The sequence below is a fragment of the Lolium rigidum genome, chromosome 4 (genome assembly GCF_022539505.1).
Source record: "Lolium rigidum isolate FL_2022 chromosome 4, APGP_CSIRO_Lrig_0.1, whole genome shotgun sequence".
NCBI classification, from domain to species: Eukaryota; Viridiplantae; Streptophyta; class Magnoliopsida; order Poales; family Poaceae; genus Lolium; species Lolium rigidum.
This window is the reverse complement of record NC_061511.1, coordinates 24,143,215-24,162,478: the sequence shown is the minus strand read 5'-3', so window position 1 is coordinate 24,162,478 and position 19,264 is coordinate 24,143,215.

Below are 19,264 nucleotides of genomic sequence, written 5' to 3'. Positions count from 1 at the left end.
TATCAGCCATGTCCCCCCACGCCTCAAGGGGTTTACTCTTCGAGTCCATGACTTCTACTATCCCGGTGTCGGGTTCAATGACTAGCGAGGATATAGTGAAACCTGCGGACACACATATATATGCATAACTCATCAATTACACTTAACACATGGAGTAAGCGAAAAAGATTTAATGTGTGAAGACAGAGTAACACTCACGCGAAGTTGTAAGGAAATAGTATTGCCCTTTTGTATGAGTTTTTCCTTAAGACATATACCAAGTTATTCTCCGTGTCCTTGGGAGAGTTGTCGACAGTATACCCATTCACGGTATATGGGTCAACGAACCCAATATCATAGATTTGCCCCTTGCGGCATTCGCGAATCTTCATTCTGCATAATACAGTGAGAGTATGGTTATATGCTAGCAATAATGGACGAGTCGCGGTAGAGACTTAATTACATAAATAATACTTACAGACAGTATGCACTCAGCAGAGATTTGTCGAGGGCGTCTTGGTTGAATAACTGAAATAATTCACAAAATTCGATGTTCATCACGTCGGTTCGCCCGTAGTGCTCATCTCTTATTGCCACCATGATCCAGTTCTGGCCGTCCTTACATGCATCCAAGTACCAATTATGTAGTCTTCGCAGCTGTGTTGATAGATTAGGCAACTCCGCAGCTCTGACAAGAGGTTCCCCGTATGTGTAATGGTATGCTAATTGGACATCGTCCGTGGCCATGAATTCGATGCGGCTTAAGTACTCGGGAATACTCATACCGGCCGCATCCGCCTCATCTTTGTATAGTTTTACCATCGTTGGATCAAGGCACGCTAGGACATCGGGATACACTTGGAGCGGGGGCACGAGTTTTTCCGGGCTCCAAGCTGGGGAACCGGTTTCCCATCTACCTTACTTTTTTCCCACCGCTCTTTTGCTAACACATTTGACTTGCGAATAGACCGGTCATAGTTCGATGAAAGACTTGGCTCAGGTTGATGAAGGTTCTTCAGCAGTTTCAACTTCTTTTCCGGAGATATAGCTGGCTCCGGCTCAAGCTGGGGCTTTTTAAGTTTCAACATTTGTTGCTTGTGCTTGTTCAGCTACGATCTTGGCATTTTCCTCAATCGTATAGTCATAAGGTCTCTTGGGAGGAACCTTAGGCACTCTTGGGAGGGGCTCTTCTTTGCGTCTCGGTGATTTGTTACGACTCAGCCTGTGTCGTAGCGGCCCGCCTAATTTTCCTCTTATACTTGGGCGGCGGAGAAGGCTCACGCGGCGGCGGAGATGGCTCACGCGCCGGCGGGGAAGGCTCACGCGCCGGCGGGGAAGGCTCACGCGGCGGCGGAGATGGCTCACGCGCCGGCGGGGAAGGCTCACGCACTGGAGACGGCCGCATCGGTGGAGAATGCTGGCTCGGTGGAGACCTTGTTGGCGCCTTCCAACCCGGAATCACAATGAATTCCTTTCGCCATAGAACCGTAGTGTTCTTGGCCTCTCCCAGCTCTAGCAAATCCCCTTCACCGGCAGGGTGGTCAAGCCTCGGCGGCCCATACCCATCCATAACTTGATCCACCCCGGCAACAGCGTATCCAGGTGGAACCGGCTTGAAGTGATATCTTTGATCGAGTACCGGCGGTAAGACATAGCCGATCGCCGCCTTGAGCGTTAAGTAGCCCATCGTTTGGAAATGTAGCTCACAAGGTGTCGACTACGTGATAAAGTCCACGGGGTAGAGATCGGAAGGCATCCGCGGATCCACAGGGGAGGGAGGAGCCATCTGCGGATCCACATCCGCATCATCACCGGGCAGCTCCGTGGAAGCCACGCTGCTCTTCCGCTGAGATCCCCGGCCGGTAGCATCGAATTCAACTTCTTCTATCCGCGGATTAGGTTGAGGTTGGGTGACCGTGGATCGAGCCCGACATTATCATCCTCACTTGCTCCTCTAGCTTAGCAACGCGTTCTTGAACCACATCCTTTTGCCTCCGACGGCTTCTATCGGGATATTTCTTCGTTTCTGCAGGAAACCCAATACACCACGGCTTGCCACCTGGTATGGTTCGTGTTCGTCCCGGGTGTTCGGGATTCCCAAGGGCGCGTGTGAGCTGGTCCTTCTCTCTTTCGGGACGGAACTTCCCCTCTTCAACTTCCTTTGCAGCATTTCTAAAGGCTTCGATGGGAAGTGGGTTTTCCCGATGTCTTTGTGTATATATGCGGAACCCTTGTGCGTCCAACGTGCCCCCATGCGCGTAAAACCAATCCCTTGACCGCTGGTTCCATTTCCGTACCTCTGGCTGGATCCCGTTCTTAATTAGGTCATTCTCCCATTTCTCCCACTTAGGTCCGCCAGCCTTGTAGCCTCCTCGCCCCATGGTATGGAAGTACATCTTATTAGCAGCATTTTTCTTGTTGGTGTCCGACCTTGTCTTTGCCCTCTCCGATGTCTTGTACTTCACAAATGCCTCCCGGTGGTCTTTTATCTTCTCATAGGGGCCCTTGAAATCTGGAGTCTTCTTTTTCTTGACAAAGGAGTTGTCCAATTTCTTCTTGTAGTCGTTGAACTGCGTTGCCATCTTCTTAAGAGCCCACTTCTTGACTCTTCGTTGTATGCTATTCAGCTCGGGATCCTCGGGGTCCGGCCTTTTATTATCACTATCGTAGTCAGCTGGCTCCGGAAATGTGAAATTTACCATGAGTTTCCTAAACATCAGATTTTTGGATCTCGTATCGACGCAAGTAACTCCTTCGTCCTCCTTTGCAGGTTTCTTCCATTCTTGAGTGGTGATCGGGATGGTGTCCCTAACAATAACTCCGCATTGACTTACAAACTTTTTTGCGTGATCCTTGGGAGAAATCGGTTCGCCGTCTATAGCGATTTCCGTGATGATGCACCTTTCATGGTCTTCCATCTTTCTGCCGCGCCTCGTTTAGTTCTGCCAGTAGAGTGTGTTGATTGGGAGGTCTAAAAGAAGAAACAACGTTAATATATGTATATGCACATATATGTAGGCTTGGTTAATTAATATATATACACCTCGACGTGGTGAGCTTCTCCCTCGCTGTCGTCACCTTCTCCCTCACCGGAGCCGTCTCCACGGTGGTCTTGATCATCTTCCTCATCGGAGCCGTCTCCTCGGGTTCGCTCGTCTCCCTCGCCGGATTGGTTTAGGTAAAGAGAGGTGATATCGTCATCATCACGGATAATCTCCTCGACGAGGTATTCTTGTTCTAGGTCTCTTTCCATAGTTTCGCAAAGACTTAAAAGTTATTCTAATGCTATAAACACAACGAAGCTAGATTCGCAAAGACTTACAAGTTTCGCAAAGACTTACAAGTAATTAAGAATAATGCTCAATACATGATCAATAATAGTGCTGAAAGCGAGATAGTGCGATTACATGCATACATAGATCGATAATACATCAATCACTACTACAAACACTCAACCGCGCAGACCGGGTCCTAGAGGGCGCCGACCGGGTCCCGAGCCGCGCCGGGTGTGCCCCCAAAGCCACGGAACAACAACGGGAGCATAGCTAACATGAGATCCCCGCATAACGCTCCATCCGGTCCTATACATGTTGTCTAACGCATACATGTAACGGCGAACGTGCTGGTCCTCCGCTTCAATGCGCCGAGCTACCTCCTCCGGCGGGGCCGGCTCCTCCGAAACGAACGTGGCCCATAAGACCTCCACCGGAGAATATCCGGGTCGACGACGGGACCCGGATTCCGCACCAAGGTGCGCGCCCCGAAGATAACACCTCCCGAGTGCCACCCCGGCGGAGCCCGGTCCCGGACTTCCCCCATCTGCCGCATCTCCTCTAAAACTGTCCTAGCTCCGGGACGCGGAGGCCGCGGCATCGTATGCAAACTAACAAATATAATATTGAATTTGAATAAAGTGCTTATGAATATGAATCAAAGTAATTAAAAATTTTCTAACACATACTAATATAGTACTGACATATTCCATCTAATTTTTTCCTAATTTCCTAAACTAACTAAAATTAGCTAAACTAACTAAAATTAGCTAAACTAACTAAAATTTTCCTAATTTCCTAAACTAACACATCCAATTTCCTAAACTAACAAAACTAACACATACTAATTTCCTAAACTAACACATACTAACTAAAATTTTCCTAAACTAACACATACTAACTAAAATTTTCCTAACACTAAAATTTCCTAAAAACTAAAACAAAAAAAAGGGAGGCAGGGGTGGCACGCGCGCGCCTACCTCGACTCGGCGGCCGGCGTGGCGGCGCGGGCGGGGCGTCGGAGAGGAGGAGGCGGCTGGGCGGAGGGCGCCGGACGGCGGCGGGCGGAGGGTGCCGGACGGCGGCGGGCGGAGGTGGCCGGGCGCGCGCGCGGCGCGGGCTGCGCGCGCGGACGAGGGCCGGCAGAGGCGGCGGGCGGAGGGTGCGGGAGGAGGCGGCGCGCGCGGACGGGGCGGCGAGAGGAGGAGGCGGTGGCGCGGACGGGGCGGCAGAGGAGAAGGCGGCGGCGCGGACGTGGGGCGGAGGGCGCGGGAGGAGGCGGCGGTGCGGACGAGGCCGGCAGAGGAGGAGGCGCGCGGCGCGCGCGCGCGGGCGGAGGGCCCGGGAGGAGGCGGCGGCGCGGACGGGGGCGGAGGCGAGCGGCGGCGCGGACGGCGGCGGCGCGCGCAGGCGGAGGCGAGCGGCGGCGCGGGGGGAAATTTTGCCAGAGTTTCCCCTGGAAACTTCTCCTCGCGCGATGGAGAAGAAGGTGGGCGCGCGCCCCGGTTTATGCGGGGACCTTTTGCACCGGTTCGTGGCTGGAACCGGTGCAAAAGGGTCTTTGCACCGGTTCCAGCCACGAACCGGTGCAAAAGGTCCCCGATTGGACTGAAATTTTTGAAAATTTTGCTGCTACTTTGTTTATCTTCCCGCCTTTTTTATATGTTTCGCGCGGGATCAAGTTCCCGCCACGACGCTGCGCGGGTTTCCGCCACGACGCCGCGCGGGATATATTCCCGCCACGATGCCGCGCTGGACATTTTCCCGCCACGACGCCGCGCGGGATACGTTCCCGCCACGACGCCGCGCGGGATACGTTCCCGCCTAAACACCCTTTATAAATAGTACACCCCCGTCTCTCCCATTTCACTCATCACCAAACCCTAGCCCATTGCACAATGCCCCCAAAGCCGCACCCTCCGCCGGTGGAAGTGGACCCGCAGCTCGCGGAGATAGAGGAGTGGGAGGAGCTGCTGCGGCAAGAGGCGGCAACCAGGAGGGCAGCAGCGGATGAGGTGGACCCGCAGCTCGCAGAGATAGAGGAGTGGGAGGAGGCGGCGCTAGCGGCTACCATAGAAGCATTTGAGAGGCGGAGTCTCCGGGAGCTGCATAAGCGGCCGCGTGTGACGGATCCGGATAGTGAGGAGATGCATAAGCGTCGTCGTGAGGAGGAGCTGCGGCAGGAGGCGGCAGCCGGGAGGGCAGCGAGCGGATGCGCGGAAGAACTAGTAGAAGTTGTTATTTTAGTTTAAATTTAGTTAATGTTCAATTTTTATAAAGCAGTGTTGTCGTTGTTTTAGTTTAAGTTTAGTTAACGTATCTTGTTAAATTTCAATAAAGTCGTTGTCGTTTTATCCCGGTTAATGGCTGGAACCGGTGCTAAAGACGGTTGATTAGTTTATATACCCCTTTTATCCCGAGTCATCGGCTGGAACCGGTGATAAAGATGGTGGATTAGTTTATATATCCTTTTATCTCGGTTCCTGGTCGGAACCGGTGCTAAAGATGGGGGGCTAAATCTGGGGAGGCTTATCCGTTATTTGCCTTATCCGGGGTGGTTTCATCCGGGGGAGGGGATTATCCGGAAGCTGCTACTATACACCCAACAACCGATGAGGTGAGGATAAATTTGCAAACATGTGTATCTAGAAAAATAATAAACTTGGATAATTGCATTTAGTTCAAACGACCAATGTTATCGATACATATCACAACAAACGCTTCACAATATGAGCTCAAGGTACATTATGATCGCTTCGACCGTAACCATGGAGTATCTTCAGCATTTAACGCGATGGTTGGATCAATGTTCACTGTGAAGGGCGGAATTTCAGCAAACTTATTGTAATCTTCTGACATGTCCGTCTTGTCCTCGACTCCCACGATGGTTCTTTTCCCTGAAAGAACTATGTGACGCTTTGGCTCATCGGATGAGCTCGTTTCCTTATATTTTCTTTTCTTCGGTCTAGAGGACATGTCCTTCACATAGAAAACCTGAGCCACATCATTGGCTAGGACGAATGGTTCGTCTCTGTAACCAAGATTGTTGGTATCCACTCGTTGTCATTCCGTACAGCTGGTCTACCTTTACCCCTTTTCCATCCAGACTTGAACCATTTGCACCGAAATAAAGGGACCTTAAAAGAAGGTCCATAGTCAAGTTCCCATATCTCCTCTATGTAACCATAATATGTGTCCTTTTTGCCACTCGCTAGTGTTTGTTGCATCAATGCGGACACCACTTGTTTTGGTTGGTGCTCTTTTTATCTTGGGCGAACGTGTAGAAGGTATTTCCATTTATCTCGTACCCCTGGAAAGTCACTATAGTCGAAGATGGTGACCCAGCCAACATGTACAACTGATCTACAATATTGTTGTTATTAATGAGATGTTCTCGGAGCCAACCGCCGAATGTCTGCATATGTTTATGCGTAATCCAGTCTTCGGACCGCCCCGGATGTTACGAGCGCACAATATTCTTGTGATCGGTGATATACGGGGCCACCAAGGTGGAACTTTGTAGAACTGTGTAGTGTGCTTGAGTGAAAGAAATGCCGTCCCTACATATCATTGATTTCCTTCCTAGCGTGCCTTTTCCACTTAGTCGCCCCTCATGTCGCGATTCGGGAACACCAATCGACTTAAGGTCGGGAATGAAGTCAACACGTAACTCGATGACCTCCTCTGTTCCATAGCCCTTGGAGATGCTTCCTTCCGGCCTAGCACGGTTATGAACATATTTCTTTAAGACCCCCATGAACCTCTCGAAGGGGAACATATTGTGTAGAAAGACAGGACCGAGGATGGCAATCTCTTCGACAAGGTGAACCAGGAGATGTGTCATAATATTGAAGAAAGATGGTGGAAACACCAACTCAAAGCTAACAAGACATTGCACCACATCCTTCGTAACCTTGGAAGACTAGCTGGATCGATTACCTTCTCGAGATATCGCATTAAGGAATGCACATAGCTTCACAATGGGTATTCGAACATTTTCCGGCAGAAGCCCCCTCAGTGCAACCGGAAGCAACTGCGTCATAATAATGTGGCAGTCATGCGACTTCAGGTTCTGGAATGTTTTCTTCTCCATATTTATAATTCCCTTTATATTGGAGGAGAAGCCGGACGGGACCTTGATACTCGTAAAGGACTTCAAAAAAGATATCCTTCTCTCGCTTTGGTAAGAGCGTAGTCGGCGGGACTTAAGCGACTCCCTGTATCCTTGTAATCCTGTTCTTGCTTGTCTTTTGGGACTTTCATACGATACTCGGTCCTCCCGTGCTTCCGGTGTATCTTTTGTCTTCCCATACACGCCTAAGAAACCTAGCAGGTTCACGCAAAGATTCTTCGTCACGTGCATCACGTCGATTGAAGAGCGGACCTCTAGGACTTTCCAATAGGGTAGATCCCAAAATATAGATTTTTTCTTCCACATGGGTGCGTGTCCGGTAACGTCGTCATTCGGAACAGATTGGCCGCCAGGACCCTTTCCAAAGATTACTTTTAGGTCCTTGACCATATCAAGTAAAGCATCACCGGTACGGAGTTCGAGGCTTCACCCGGCGATCTGCCTCACCTCCGAAATGATTGCCTTTCTTTCCGACGGGGTGCCTCTTTGGAAGAAATCGACGATGCCCCGTGTACACAACCTTCTTACATTTATGAAAATAGGCACCTTCGGTCTCATCTAAACAGTGCGTGCATGCATTGTATCCCTTGTTTGTCTGTCCTGAAAGGTTACTAAGAGCAGGCCAATCATTGATGGTCACGAAAAGCAACGCTCGTAGGTTAAATGACTCCTGTTTGTACTCATCCCATGCATGTACACCTGGTTTGCTCCACAACCGTAAGAGTTCTTCAAATAATGGCTGTAGGTACACATCAATGTCGTTGCCGGGTTGCTTTGGGCCTTGGATGAGCACCGGCATCATAATGAACTTCCGCTTCATGCACAACCAAGGCGGAAGGTTATAGATACATAGAGTTACAGTGCCAGGTGCTATGACTGCAGCTCTGCTCCCCAAAAGGATTCATTCCATCCGTACTTAGACCAAACCTTAAGTTCCTCGCGTCATCCGCAAAGTCCGGGAACTCTCTATCGATTTTCCTCCACTGCGACCCATCGGCGGGGTGTCTCAACGATCTCGTCTTTCTTACGGTCTTCTTTGTGCCATCGCAACAACCTGGCATGCTCTTTATTTCTGAACAAACGTTTCAACCGTGGTATTATAGGAGCATACCACATAACCTTGGCAGGAACCCTCTTCCTAGGGGGCTCGCCCTCAACATCACCAGGGTCATCTCGCCTGATCTTATACCGTAGTGCAGTGCATACCGGGCATTTTTCCAAATTTTCGTACTCAGCGCGGTAGAGGATGCAGTCATTAATGCATGCATGTATCTTCAGCACCTCTAATCCTAGAGGGCAGAGAACCTTCTTTGCTTCGTACGTACTGTCAGGCAATTCGTTATTCTTTGGAAACCTCCTCTTCATTATTTTCAGTAACTTCTCAAATGGCTTGTCACATATACCAGCCTCTGCCTTCCATTGCAGCAACTCCAGGGTGGCACCGAGCTTTGTGTTGCCATCTTCGCAATTTGGGTATAACTTCTTTTGTGATCATCTAACATGCCCTTTAACTTTCGCTTCTCGTTTTCTCGTTTCGCATCTCTGTGTGCATCGGCGATGGCCCGACGAAGATCATCATCAACGGGCTCATCCGATGCCTCTTCGTCTTGATCACCTCCTCCTCGCATCTTCATCTTCATCATGCCCTGTTGCGGTATCACCGTAGTTAGGGTACATATCATCATCCTCTTCTTCTTCTTCGTCGTCTTCCATCATAACCCCTCTTTCTCCATGCTTGGTCCAACAATTATAGCTGGGCATGAAACCTTTCCAAAGCAGTGTGAGTGAATGACTTGCCATTCAGGGTATTGCTTCAAGTTATGGCAATCAACACATGGACAACACATAAAACCATCCGTCCGTGGGTTTTCCCGAGCCACACGGATAAATTCTTCCGAGCCCGATCTGAACTCGGGTAGACGTCGGTCAACGTACATCCATTGCCGCCGGTTCATCTACATCAAATAATTAATTAAGTTTATCAATAAACAATTACAAAACATCATAATATTTATAAATAGTGGAAATTAGCACCGTACAAATGAAAGGGTTAAGTTGTTGCTTAAACCTTGATCGAGGAGGAAATAAAGAGGAGAAAGCTTAAGTGTCGCTCCGGCACCTCATCTCATTTTTGTTGGGTGTAAAATCAAGCGGCATCACTCTCTCACACATTTCATCGAGCACCTTATGTGCATGCCAAAGAGAAGCAACTTAGCACTCAACACACACACCTTCTCCTAGCAAAAATGAAGTGAGTGGGCTGTTTGGCAGTGTAGCTGAGCTGAAATAGGGCTGGGGACCTTTAGCACCGGTTCGTGTTACGAACCGGTGCAAATGATCTATCTTTTGCACCGGTTGGTAACACGAACCGGTGCTAAAGGTTCCTCGGCTGACACGTGCCTGGCGACGAACCTTTTGCACCGGTTTGTGTTACGAACCGGTGCAAAAGATAGATCATTTGCACCGGTTCGTAACACGAACCGGTGCAAAAGGTCCCTCGGCCGGCTGCTCCCCACGAACCGGTGCTAATGACCCCTTTTAGCACCGGTTCGTGCCAAATCCGGTGCAAATGACATTTGAGGCAAAAAACCAAAGCCCTTGTTTCTACTAGTGTAACATAGTTTGATTTAAAAAAAAAACTATAAGTTTAAGCCTTGGGGTGAAGGTAGTAGGACAAAACCCCACAGTTTGTAACCCCTACTTACAAGCCCACCACCCACCGACAAGGTAGCAGTTCTCCTCTAAACCCCACGTTTAAGCCTGTTCCAACTAGAGCTTCACCACTATCAGACAAGCAAGCAAGGGGCTCCCCATCTAATTGATCTCCACGTACGTACACGTGTAGCCGGTTGTTCCAACCACAATTGGCAGAAGCAAATAAAGAACACAGATACACAGATGGGAAGTTGATGATCCTTCTCAAGCCTCGAGAGATAAGTAATAATTAAAGCTGTAATCCATCTTCACATCGCCGTCCCAGAAGATCCAAGTTCTATCGAGTCTTGTGGGGACAAATGGAAAGGTTGGATGGAGGTCGACATGTCCGCCCGCCAGCACCCAGCTGGACCAAAAGCTACCGCGACCGCGACGCCGCGTGAGTGCTACGCGCGTCGATGTGTCTGTCATCTACTCATACGTGCTAACCAGTCGACACAAGAACAGCACTCCGATTGTATTTATCCAACAACAAAATACTTATGTGATACTCCTAATTATAATACTGTGTGAATAATAATACTCCGTAGAAGAAAAAGAACGACCCGGTGTTTCGAAAGAAGAAATCAATTGCAGATAAGAAGGGTGACCTTGGACATATCCTGAATTCTCATTAACGTGCTGCCAATAGATATTGGTTTCCTGCGCACCACTTTTAAATTGTATTGTACTGTATTGTTTGAGAGACCCACGTCCATGACTTCAAATAGCCTCGATCCCGTTGACGGCTGGCCGTGGCAATTCATTTGTGGTGGCAAGTTGGCATGACAATTCTCAATTGTGCAAGAAGCTAAGAACCAGCGAAGTCTTCTCTCTTGAACAATCAACACTGCTACTACTTCTTTTTATATGAAACTACATGTCAAATAAATTTTTGTTTTGTGTGCACGACTTCTGTATCGTATTGTTTGAGAGACCCACGTCCATGGCCTGAAATAAGTCAATGCCTCGATTGGGTTGACGGGCTTTCATATGTTCCATATCTCGCGGTGACAATTTTTCTGTCGTGGTAAGTTGATACGAACAATCGTGACAATCATACAAGAGCCAGGAAAGTCTTCTCTTGAACAATGGTGAACTACACTTTTTTACTGCTTAGATGTGCACTAGCAACACCGGTTACTCTATTTGCCGAAAACTCTCCATTCTCATTCCATCTCAGAGTTTCATTGTACTTTCGGTGAAAAATAATACAATCAGTTTGAACTTTTAGGTGAATTGTGTTGAAATATTGGACCCACTTTTAGTGGTCCATACTAGATTTCAGATTTTCCTATAAATCTCAAAGCCCATATAGTGGCAGCCTTATGAGTTTGAGCCCAAGTTGGTGGCAGCTCACTAGGGAGTGGCAAGATGTGGGAAGTTTAGTCCCACATGGAAAACTGAGAGGAAGTTAGACCACCTTATAAGGTGGATTGTTCCACCACTAGTAATTGAGTAAGAATAGGAGTGGTTCATGCGCGCTTCTCCTCGTCCTCGCTGGCTCGTCTCGACTCGACACGACACGACACGCGCCGCGCGCGAGCCGAGACTTTTCTTTCTTTTTGCAGTTCAGGAAAACTAATAGAGTCCTAGACGTTGCCTAGGGTTTCCTGAGCCTATATAATCTCTTGCCTGGCTACAGCAGAAACATATCTAATACACGAGTTAGGGTTTCCACCTCTCTCTGCTTGTGCCGCCATCGTAGCCTACTCCATCCCGCCCGCCGACGTGCATTGGCGAACGGGAGAGCAGGTCTCCGGAACCGCTCGTCCTTGCGATCCTGTACGGGAGAGGGCGAATTAGGTTTTTGGGAAGCGCTCTGCGCGTGTCAACACCCGGATTTTTAAGTCCAGATGCCTATTATGTCATTCATCGCAATCCTAGGAATATTGTTGTTGCGAGGCATAATAGTCGAATATCATAGTCATCATTCATTACAAAAAATATTGTCTTACAAATTAGATCACATGATCCATATTACACAAATAGTTGATCTATTGATCAACGAACAAACACAAGTTCATAGCGGAAGCGTAAATAGAAATGGACTCTCTAGTCCACAGGCCAACGCTTGACGTCGGAAGACTCCTAGTTGTCGTAGGCGTCCTGCTGGTCATCTCCTTGGTAGTTCTGTTCATCTTCATACTCTGGCCATTTGAATAGCCAGGGACACAGCCGTGAGTACTTTAAGTACTCACAAACTAATACTAGTGTAAGTGCTAACAATTCTAGTAAGGGGGTGCTAAGCTCTAGTTTAATTTGCATAAAGCCAATTTTAGTTCACAAGTATTTGATAAAGACTCTTTCATGTACTAACTAACTCAAGTGGGAACATTAGTGTCATTCCCACAACTCAGTTGTGATTCAAAAACAAGTCACCATTTACCATTAACTTCACCAACATTTTCCAGAATCTGACACCGGAAACTGTATGGCCTTTCCAACCGTCCGTAACCGTGGACACGGCTATTCGAATAGGTTTACACTCTGCAGAGGTTGCACACTTGTGCCACAACATTTGATTTCATCCATCGAGGATAACCCCGAATCATCGTAACACAGTACGCGGATCATCAACCATAACCTTTCACTTACAAACCCTAGTATAGACACCTCTCCCCATGAGCTTGGCCTCCCAGTGAAGACCAACTGTCAACCTGGGAACTGCACAGGGCTTGGCCGTACAATTCACCTCATTTCACATCATTTCTCATACAACGGAGGCAGCCTCGGTATAACCCCTATGATGCTTGTTCAGAGGGAACCCATACTAAGATGTATAAACTTCCAGTTAAGCCCTACTGATACGTCTCCGACGTATCGATAATTTCTTATGTTCCATGCCACATTATTGATGATATCTACATGTTTTATACACATTATATGTCGTATTTATGCATTTTCCGGCACTAACCTATTAACGAGATGCCGAAGAGCCAGTTGCTGTTTTCTGCTGTTTTTGGTTTCAGAAATCCTAGTAAAGAAATATTCTTGGAATTCGACGAAATCAACGCCCAGGGTCCTATTTCTGCACGAAGCTTCCAGAAGACCGAGGGAGAGTCGAAGTGGGGCCACGAGGTGGCGACACACCATGGCGGCGCGGCCCAGGACCTGGCCGCGCCGGCATGTGGTGTGGGCCCCTCATGCCGCCTCTTTACCTGCCCTTCCGCCTACAAATAGCCTTCGTCGCGAAACCCCCAGTACCGAGAGCCACGATACGGAAAAGCCAGGGTACGAAAAACCTTCCAGAGCCGCCGCCATCGCGAAGCCAAGATCTGGGGGACAGGAGTCTCTGTTCCGGCACGCCGCCGGGACGGGGAAGTGCCCCTGGAAGGCTCCTCCATCGACACCACCGCCATCTCCATCAACGCTGCTGTCTCCCATGAGGAGGGAGTAGTTCTCCATCGCTCGGGGCTGTACCGGTAGCTATGTGATTAATCTCTCTCCTATGTACTTCAATACAATAATCTCATGAGCTGCCTTACATGATTGAGATTCATATGATGATGCTTGTAATCTAGATGTCATTATGCTAGTCAAGTGGGTTTTACTTATGTGATCTCCGGAGACTCCTTGTCCCACGTGTGTAAAGGTGACAGTGTGTGCACCGTGTGGGTCTCTTAGGCTATATTTCACAGAATACTTATTCACTGTTATGAATGGCATAGTGAAGTGCTTATTTATATCCCTTTATGATTGCAATGTGTTTTGTATCACAATTTATCTGTGTGCTACTCTAGTGATGTTATTAAAGTAGTTTGTTCCTCCTGCACGGTGTAATGGTGACAGTGTGTGCATCGTGTAGTACTTGGCGTTGGCTATGATTGTGATCTCTTGTAGATTATGAAGTTAACTATTGCTATGATGGTATTGATGTGATCTATGCCTCCTTTCGTAGCGTGAAGGTGACAGTGTGCATGCTATGTTATTACTTGGTTTGGTTATGTTGATCTGTCATGCACTCTAAGGTTATTTAAATATGAACATTGAATATTGTGGAGCTTGTTAACTCCGGCATTGAGGGTTCGTGTAATCCTACACAGTTAGTGGTGTTCATCATCCAACAAGAGGGTGTAGAGTCTAGCATCTATCTATTTATTCCGTTATGTGATCAATGTTGAGAGTGTCCACTAGTGAAAGTATGATCCCTAGGCCTTGTTCCTAAATACTACTATCGCTGCTTGTTTACTGTTTTACTGCATCTGTACTTCCTGCAATATTACCACCATCAACCACACGCCAGCAAGTACTTTTCTGGTGTCGTTGCTACTGCTTATATTTATTCATACCACCTGTATTTCACTATCTCTTCGCCGAACTAGTGCACCTATTAGGTGTGTTGGGGACACAAGAGACTTCTTGCTTTGTGGTTGCAGGGTTGCATGAGAGGGATATCTTTGACCTCTTCCTCCCTGAGTTCGATAAACCTTGGGTGATCCACTTAAGGGAAACTTGCTGCTGTGCTACAAACCTCTGCTCTTGGAGGCCCAACACTGTCTACAAGAATAGAAGCACCCGTAGACATCAAGCACTTTTCTGGCGCCGGTGCCGGGGAGGAAAGGTAAACGACACACACACACCGAACCCCGGCAACTAGCCACTTTTCTGGCGCCGTTGCCGGGGAGGAAAGGTAAAAGGCACTCATACTCCGGTCCCAGGTTAAGTACTTTTCAGTTGCCGTTGTGTGTGTGCTCGAAGCTATTTCCTTTAGATCCTGCAATTGCATCTTTTTTTTCTTGTTTACACTAGTTTGGCATAATGGACAACAATGAGCTTCTTATTCTATTTCCTGATTTAAGACATGGATGGTTTGATGCGAAAATTAAAAAACCCATGGAACATATTAGTATGAACACTTTGAATACCATTGTTGCTAATGATATAGAAAGTTCTAAGCTTGGGGAAGCTGGTTCTGATGAGCATGATCTTTTTAGTCCCCAAAGCATTGAGGAGAAAGTTTATGTTGATTATGATATGCCTCCCATATATGATGATTATAATGATAGTGGTCTTTTGTTGCCACCTACTATGGAGGATAAAGCTTGTTATGATTATACTATGCCTCCTATATTTGATGATGAGAATAATAATGATAGCTACTTCGTTGAATTTGCTCCCACTACAATTAATAAGAATGACTATGCTTATGTTGGGAGTAGTAATAATTTTATGCATGAGACTCATGATAAGAATGCTTTATGTGATAGTTATATTGTTGAGTTTGCTCATGATGCTACTGAAAGTTATTATGAGAGAGAAAAATATGGTTGTAGAAATTTTCATGTTACTAAAATGCCTCTCTATGTGCTGAAATTTTTGAAGCTACACTTGTTCTATCTTCCTATGCTTGTTACTTTGCTCCTCATGAACTTGTTTATTTACAAGATTCCTTTTCATAGGAAGCATGTTAGGCTTAAATATGTTTTGAATTTGCCTCTTGATGCTCTCTTTTGCTTCAAATACTATCTCTTGCGAGTGCATCATTAAAACTGCTGAGCCCATTTTAATGGCTATAAAGAAAGCACTTCTTGGGAGATAACCCATGTGTTTATTTTGCTACAGCAAATTTGTTTTATATTTGTGTCTTGGAAGTTGTTTACTACTGTAGCAACCTCTCCTTATCTTAGTTTTATTGCATTGTTGTGCCAAGTAAAGTCTTTGATAGTAAGGTTCATACTAGATTTGGATTACTGCGCAGAAACAGATTTCTTGCTGTCACGAATCTGGGCCTAATTCTCTGTAGGTAACTCAGAAAATTATACCAATTTACGTGAGTGATCCTCAGATATTTGCGCAACTTTCATTCAATTTGAGCATTTTCATTTGAGCAAGTCTGGTGCCTCAATAAAATTCGTCTTTACGGACTGTTCTGTTTTGACAGATTCTGCCTTTTATTTCGCATTGCCTCTTTTGCTGTGTTGGATGGATTTCTTTGTTCCATTAACTTTCAGTAGCTTTGTGCAATGTCCAGAAGTGTTAAGAATGATTGTGTCACCTCTGAACATGTGAATTTTGATTATGCACTAACCCTCTAATGAGTTGTTTTGAGTTTGGTGAGGAGGAAGTTTTCAAGGGTCAAGAGAGGAGGATGATATACTATGATCAAGAAGAGTGAAAAGTCTAAGCTTGGGGATGCCTCCGTGGTTCATCCCTGCATATTTCAAGAAGACTCAAGCATCTAAGCTTGGGGATGCCCAAGGCATCCCCTTCTTCATCGACAACTTATCAGGTCACTTCTTTTGAAACTATATTTTTATTCGGTCACATCTTATGTACTTTACTTGGAGTTATGCAAAAAAGGTGTGAGACCTGGGAGTCGAACCCAATAGCTCAACTTAGTTTCCAGACTGTCTTGCCATTGTGCTACTGTAGTGATCTTGTTACCTTTGGATAACCCAAATTTTTATAGTCTCTCCTTTGTCATCAGCTACAAGAAAATAAATCTCTGATTTGTTTGAAACAACAGAAACATGAAGCTATAAGTAGTACCATATTTGAAACAACACTGGATACCAGATTTCATACCAGATTTCAAACAGTGGAGTAATAGTTCATAAACCATCCATATTTCATACCAGATTAAAGTAGTAGCATAAGTACTTCTTAATTTACAAAGGCATGCTAACAGCAACCATCCATCTTCACAAAAGCAGTCAAGCACTAACAGCAACCATCCATCTTCACAAAAGCAGCCAAGCACTAACAGCAACCATCCATGTTCATAGCATAACTACAGGACGACCAACACCAACAACAACCTAGCACTGAAGTAGTTACATGACCTTCGTAATGGCCAACTTAAATCCAACACGAGCACTGCAACGGAAGCGGAACATGAAGACATCGCCGCTTTGCATCCCAGCCGCCTTCACCATCTTGGACCACTTGCTTGTAATCTGAGCTCCGGTGCCCTTCCCTTTGCCCATAATCATTGTGACCACAATGGGTTTAGGGGCCTGGCAGTAGACCTCCAACTTGGCAGGCAAGTCCAAGTACTTCTTGATGTAGAGGCTGAACTTCCTTGGGAAATACTGCAAAATAGAGGAATAGTCAAGTCTAGTTCATGATCGAGAAGCAAAACATCATCCTACTTTAGCAATCAAAGACACTCATCGGCGATAATTGGTTTACCATTTTAGCTTTTGGCTTCTCGGTGTGGGCTGCCGTCATAGTGCATACAAACACTTTTAGTGAGGGTCTCATCCTTGCAAGTTGTCTGCAGGAATTGCACCGGCAACGTTTCAAAGCAACCTTGTTGCCATACACACAACACTTATCAAAAGAGGCATTGCCAGTTATCTTGGGACCTACATGCAATGCAAAAAGCATAAGTAAATGAACAATGGATAAATTGGCAGCATAATATTCTTAGCAGAAAAGGCCCTTTACCTCGACGCATAACTATCTTGTTGGCAGCGGCGGCGGCAGCAGCAGCTGCTGCTTCCCTAGCCTTAGCAACCTCTTTCTTGGCGCGCCACCTAGCCTTTGCAGCAGCTGCTGCTTCGCTAGCAGCAGCCTGAGCAGCAACAACCTCTTCGTCATCCGAGCTAATATCGACCAGCTCGTACCTGTCCATGGTCACCTACCAAGAAAAGAGGGAAGAAGTCACAATCAGTCTAGCATTTGTAAAGTGCAAGTCTTATGATCTTAGACTTCACAAGGTATACACCATGTACTTAAATACAATGTAAAAGGTTCAGTTTGTAGGAAATAAACAATATATAAGGACTGGAGCATGCCGATATGAAGCCGTATCTTGTTTATTAAACTACCAACTAGTAAATCAATCTGTTGACAATGTATAAGGCTTGGATGCTCAAGACTGCAGACTCACAAATTACATATTTTTGATGATGACCAATTGCATATAATGGGAACTTAATATCAGGATATAAACAATTGCATATTCTTGATGATGACCAATGAACAAAACTGCCCTCTCCCCGGAAATTACACTTCGAACCCGCAAAAGAATGATGCTGCAGCGCTCATGGTACAATACGGAAAAAGAAGCCCCCAAAAAATGAAAAGGAACACAAAATCTCGCACTAGTATGCTATTTAATTGAAAACTCTTGGCGAGACCTTCCATGTTAAAGCAATGCTTCCAGTAGTGATTCGTCGGGGACAAGGAGTTTGGCAGTGCAGATCAAGCACGGCCCCGATCGGTGACCGCTAAACCCCTGAACCACAGATAGCAGACGCAGCCCGGCAGAAATGATTTGGTAGGGGATTTGCTTATGGCTACTAAGAGAACTCTGCGAAGATCCAAATCCCCGCAAGTTAACTGACACCCAGTGGGATAGCCCACCAACCTCCCACCCAATTCCCGTCGGATCACGCCGCGATACGAGCAACGGGACGACGAATCACTGCACGACCGACGCCGGAGTCCCCACGGAACCCACCGCCCCCCAAAAATGAAAAGGAACACAAAAGCGCGGGAGACGAAGGAGGGGAGGGGGCTGACCCGAGACTCCGGGTCCGACGCGGCGACGCGAGGGCGGGGTGGATCTGACCGGCGACACGACAGCGGGGAGGGGGGCTGACTGGAGGCGAAGAGGCGGAGTGTGACTGGAGTGCGACGGAGGTGAAGAGGCGGAGGGGATTTTATTGGAGAGGGCACATAAAAAACCTAATTTTTTAAATTTTCTATTTGAAACTTATTTTGAGAACAAGGTCACACCAAATACTTGCATTTCTTCAAGTTTATAATTTTTAATAGAAACTAGGTCACATACAATGACGCCATGCGAAGGTTTTACCATTTTTCGATTTTTTTTGAATTACTTATGCCGTTTTCAAAATGTGGTCAAAACGGCCGGTGTTGCCATCTTAGCTAGGGTTGGAACCTATCAAAACTAAAAGTGTATCTCCGATGAAATCACATGTTTTGAACCTAAAAATAATTTTTACCAAAAATAATGAGCAACAAATGAAGCACCTCCAGTTCAACTGTCTCGGTTTTCTGTTGAATCGGCGGGGATTTGCCTTTTTTGCCGGGAGTGCCTAAAAAGGTTGGAGTTCTCAACAGTTGCTTAGTTGTACATAAAATAGGTCCTATTATTTAAATTAAATGTGTTGGTCCATTTCCGCGACATGTTATGGGTAGCTCCTTCATAAACCGCCGCCTTTCTGATGCTTAGAAAATAGAAAATGGCTTTGTAATATGGTAAAGTCGAAAA